Source organism: Arvicanthis niloticus, chromosome 25 (assembly GCF_011762505.2).
Source record: "Arvicanthis niloticus isolate mArvNil1 chromosome 25, mArvNil1.pat.X, whole genome shotgun sequence".
Classification (NCBI taxonomy): Eukaryota; Metazoa; Chordata; class Mammalia; order Rodentia; family Muridae; genus Arvicanthis; species Arvicanthis niloticus.
Window position 1 is genome coordinate 19,586,641 of NC_133433.1, and position 6,000 is coordinate 19,592,640.

Sequence of the window (6,000 nt, forward strand, 5' to 3'; positions counted from 1 at the left end):
CAATAGAAACAACCTAAGGGAAGATTAATTTGGCTCATAGTTTCAGGGGTTTTTAATTTACTTTTTAAATTCTGTTTGATGTGTCTGTGTTTATGTGTTTATGCATGCATGTATGTGCTTGTGGAGAACAAAGGTCAATATGGGGTTCTTCCTCTAATAACCTCAATTTTTGATAACATCTCTTATTAAGCCTGAATCTTACCATTTTGGCTAGAATGACATGACAGTGAGCCTCGGGGATTTGTCTACTCCTCACCTCAAGTGCTGCAGTTACAGATGTAAACAGCCACACCAGGTTTTCATGTGAGTGTTGATGACCTGAGTTTAGGTTGTCACGCTTGTACAGCAAGCAGTTTACCCGCAGAGCCATTTCCAGAGTCTGCTTTTTTGAGTCAAGATTTTACCATGTATCCCTGGTTGGCCTAGAACTTACTAAATAACCCAGGCTGGCTTAGAATCTGTGCTGATATTCTTGCTTCTGCCTTCCAAGTGCTGGGATTACAAGCACTTGAACCACCATGGCCAGTGTGACTCACAGTTTCGGAGCGTCTCAGTTCATCACTGCAAGGAAGACATGCTAGAGTCGACAGCAGTGGGAACATGTGACAAAGGCTCTTTGCATCAAGGCAAAACGGGGAGCAGAGCATGGGGCAGAAATTAGGGGCTAACCTATAACTTTCAAGTGACCTATTTCTATTTGCTAGGCCCAACCTTAGTCTCATGGCTTCCCAAAATGAAGCCACCAAGCTGGGGCACATTCAAAACAAGAGTCTATGGAGACATTTCCGATTCAGATCATAACTATACTAAACATGTTTCACGGCCCTTGGTTCTGGATACTGCTCACGCTTTTACACATGATTTCCTTTGCACAAGAATTACGATTCTGCTACCATGTTCTTAGTTTTTCCACCTCAGAGCTTGTGGTAAACTATAGACAAGGATTTCCAAGCTATTCTTGGAAACTAGAAAAAGTAAATTAAATGCAACATGGATTGCTTTGGTCTTCCCATGTATGTTTTCAGGTTGCTGTTCATTCCTGACATAGAATGCCTAAGGAATTTCTGACCGTGTGCAGCTGAGAAATTCTAGAAGAGAATTTGGATTCCAGCAAAATGTTCCAAAGAAATCTGTGTTTGATATTTTTCTGTTGCTCACCAACTTGAAGTAGTTTGTCCATATATTATTAAAAGTTGCATTAAAAAATACAACAAAGTCTTTATTTAACTAGAGTAGGGTGTTTAAACCCACATTTTCTGGTTAAAAAAAAATAAAAAACAGATTTTTAACTAGTGCAGCTCTTAGTAATATATTCAGCTTTGAGTCAGAGAAACCCTGACTGAACTGACTTAAGCCATAATAATTGCTTCCCATAACAGCAAGCCCAGGACTCAAGGTCTTAGGGTTTAGTGTTTCTGTGACATCAGTGATACAAGTTGATATTTTTATTAGCAGACACTTTCTAGGTTACAGGAAGGGGCCACCAGCCTAAGATCATCTCTTCATGCAGCCTGTCTGAAGTGGCACATTTCTCAAGTCATCCTTTTTTTTTTTCTAAAGAAGCCATTCCCAGAAGTGTCCCCACGCCCACCCCCACCCCCTGCCCCCTGCTTTCTGTTCTCTTTTCTTTTTTTCTTACCAGAATCATATTCTCATTCTCTCTCTGTCTCTCTCTGTCTCTCTCTGTCTCTCTCTCTCTGTCTCTCTCTGTCTCTGTCTCTGTCTCTCTCTCTCTCTCTCTCTCTCTCTCTCTCTCTCTTTCTCTCCATCCCTTTCTATCCTAAGCTTTTGAAAGCTGGACAAGATGAAGGGTTGATTAGCAAGGAGTTTTAGAGTTTGGCTTGGCTTCTTGGTATTTTGGTCAGCAGCATCACCCTGTGTCTATCCTTGTTGTCTTTTCCCTGGATTTTGCTTTAAATTTTTGGCTAAACTTCTTCCTCATATAGTGGACTATATTCCACCTTTCTGATGGCATGAAATGTTTTAAAAAATTCCAGCTCACTGGATAGGACTGTAAGCATTAATTTTTCATTATTCTCAGTTCTAGGACCCAAAGGTTGAAAGAATTTATATTTATTTATATATATTTATTTTTTTATATATATATTTTATATATTTTTTATATATATTTATTTATTTATTTATATAGGAATTTATATTGGTTATGAAGATGAAGTTTGGCTGGTACAGTGTGGGCAAATCACCAACATTTACTGGCTGTGATGTACCTTCTAATAGGAAAGGTGGAGGGCTGAAAGCATTGTTGGCTACACTGCCTCCAATTTTAATTGCTTGGCTATTGGCCGTGCTTACTTGGTCCCCTAAGAACGTGTAGAGTAAGGAACGAACTGGCCACTAGGGTCAGGGAGATGCACCTCTTCTAAGGTCACATATCAAGTCTTAGGATTCTCAACTGTAGCTCAGCACAGTGTGATGCACAGTCTGAAAATGACCCTAAGAGTCCACCAAGGAAATGACTAGATGGAACTAGAAACCTCTCAGCAGAAAAACAAAACAAAACGACACCCAAGTCTAGGATCCCTTGCTGCAGGGAGACCACACCGTCCTCCAGTCTCCAAGGCCTGCAGAAGTTACACATATAGGTTTCCAGCAACGTCTATAAACAAGTGGGCCTCAAATCCAGGCTTTCTGGACTAAGATCCCTGAATATACTCTGCTGCTAAGGCAGCTCTTCCAGTCTACTTTCTCTGGGGATGCAGACAAGAAGGGATCCCAGTCGTACTGGAATATGGACCCATGCTATGCATCCTCCAGAACCACCTTGGTCTCTTTGTGGGACCACAGGAAGTAAGAACCCATTCCCTTCCTGTGTGATCTTACTAATACGGTTTTCTTTTCCCCCAATAAAGTCTGTTCCTTCATTAAACCAGGATGAATTAACAGATTTATTTCACATCTGAGGCAAAAGTACTCTAAAGGACCCAATTTGCCTACAGGACACACTGGCTTCTTCCATGTAGACGAACAGTAACATTCAATCATCCTCACCTGTGCTAAACTCCAAATACAGCAATGCAGGAAAAATACCAGTAAGACACTTTCAGGGACTAGGGAGATGGCTCAGCAGTTAAGAGTACTGGCTGCTCTTATAGAGAATCAATTCCCAGCACTCATACGATGGCTCACAACTATCTGTAACTCCAGTTTCCGGGGATCTGATGCCTTCTTCAGTCCTCTGTAGGAATCATTCACGCAAGTGGTGCATAGACAAACACACAGGCCAAACATGCATATACATAAACCAATAAATCAATAAATAACAAAATGGTAAGAAGAGGAGGAGAAGAAGGATAGGAGAAGGTAGGTGATGAAAGAGAGAAAGAGGGGGGAGACAGGGAGGCAGATATTCATGTATCTCCACCAGTCAAAGATAGTTGTTATATCTAGGTCGGTCAGTGGGTTACACCTCTGATTGAACAATTCCAAACTTATAACGCTTATGATTAACATTATTTTTAAAAAAATGTATAAATGCAAAAAGGAAAAGGGGGCATGGGATAGGGGTTTTCTAAGGGGGGGGGAATGGGGAAAGGGGATGCCATCTGAAGTGTAAATAAAATATCTAATAAAAAAAGAAAATAAATAAATAAATAACAAAATGTTTCACTCCTAGTTTGAATTATGCCTTAAATTTATGTACACACACAATAAACATTCCCTTTGTCCTCTAAATCTATCTTCCTAGATATGTTTCTGAAAGTCCATTGTGTTCTTCATAGTGTAGCCTCTCCTTGGGTTGAACTCATTGTGGGACAGGGAAGTGCTACACTTATCACTGACTGCATCCTTGGGCAATCTGCTGACTCTCCATTCTTAGGATAAATTCTCACTTCCCAAAGGAGGCTTTTGGTTCTTTATACACAGGTGCCATGCACATAACCTATTCCCATCGCCTCCTTTTCAGGCAAGACTCAATACCATGGAGCTCCTCCATGAAGCTAGTAGAATGGAATCCTCATCCCTACATTTGAAAAATGTGGCGTAAGGACACATGCCTCTAATCCCAGCACTGAGAGACTGAAGTAGGAGAAGCAGTTCAGAGCCAACACAGGCTACAATGGGCATGCCTTGTCTAAAAGCAACCAAAAAGGATACAAACAAATAGGATATATCCTTCAGTTTATCAATACATTGTCATCCCTCTCACCACGAGATGATCACGGCACTTTATCTCCTGGCATGTGAGTTTCTTCATGTGCTTTGCTTTAGCCAACATGACACAGACAGTAGCCTTGGAAGAGTGTGCACATTGGGAGTTGCCATCTTTTCTGTTTCTGGAACCCAGCAGCCAGTGAAAAGCCTGACGCCATCGACAAGCTGATGCAGGTACTGTAGGTCAACTACCAGACCTGCTTCTGGCTGACCCAGCCACTGCCTGAAGCTACCCAACTGAGCCCAGGTATGACCCACAGCAGAATCACCAAGCCAAGCTCAGAGCTAAAGAGCTGACAGAATTGGGAGTTCGTTGCTGTGTGCTCAGTCACTTCACTCCGTTTTATGTTGTTACACACCACCAGATGTGAGATCAATGGAACAAGTATCCACAATGGAAGGGTATGATAAAGCTTTCAATACTGCAGCTCTGTAACTTGATGAGAGGATTCCAATGCCTGCAACACTACAACACACAATCCAAATAAAGCCATAGTTGAAGACCACATCATCTTATGCTTTCTTTCACATATGGAATCCCAGAGACACCTAACATATAATCAGAGGGACTTTTGCACATGACCAGAGGGAACTATGACTGATTGTTGCACACCCTCCTCACCTTGGTTCTTCGTCATGCAGTGTGTTGTTACAGTCATGGTGGCTGAGTTCTTGAGATGCACAGCATGTGTGTTTCCTTTGCATGATTTCTATCCCATCTTGAGGAAGCGCTATATGCACTTTAAAAAGGGAGTTGTAATGTATGGACTAGCTGTTGAAATCGCTTGCAAACTCACAGACAGCTATAAAAAATGAAGCTGCTATACTGCTAAAGGAAATTACCTGCGAACTACTATCCAGCACAATGCAATTTCCGTCAGCTAAGGCAGAGGCCTTGTGAGTGAGAAGCAATAACAGAAATGCCTGCATGCCCATAACTCCCACCGCTGAGGGAATGGCAAAGAAACAACAGTAGCAACAAGAGTTCCCAGTGCTTTTGCCTGGTGTTGGTGGCAAATGACAGTTTTTCATAAGGACAATCCTTCAACATTAAAAAAGGTGTGTGTGTGTGTGTGTGTGTGTGTGTGTGTGTGTGTGTGTAGTACACATAGAAAGGTGCACAGAAACCCTAAGAGAATATCAGCTGTTCTCTTTTATAATCTTGTCCCTATTACTTTTGAGTTAGGGTCTCTCTCTCTCTAAACCTGGAGGTCACAGTTTCTCATTGAACCAGAAGTCCCTAGCAACTCTCCCTCTGGCCTGCTGATGGACAGATGTACCTGTTACATGGGGGCTGGTATTCAAGCTCTAGACTTCATGTTTGCATAGCAGGTACTCTTAACCACTGAGCTATCTCTCTCGCCCCAAGGACGTTATAAGAAAACCACAGTTTATCTAAATCCTTACTGAAAGTTGGGGAAACAGCACTTTTTAATTTTGGAGATGATTCCACCTTGCTGTGGCTTCTGCTTGCGGTTCTCAAGTCACATGTACCATATGGAGAACACATAACCCCTGGCTTTGGTTACAAACCTGGTTTCCAACTGAAATCACACAATAGAAATACAGGCCAGGGAAAGGCATTTTTGAGCACAGAATGTCACACTAGAGATGGTGTCCTTTTTCAACTCTGCCTTTCCATGGCTTATGGCTCAGGCTTTGAAGTACAGGGACATCAAGAAAGTGAAGACAGATTTTCATCTCCATTTGTGGAGCCCTTTCTCCCACTTCTGCTTGCAAGTCCCCTGAGGACTTCAAAGTCTTTCCCCCTTTGGATACCAGGAGGAGGGATGCAGGACTGTATTACAGAATGTCCTCTCTTATCTT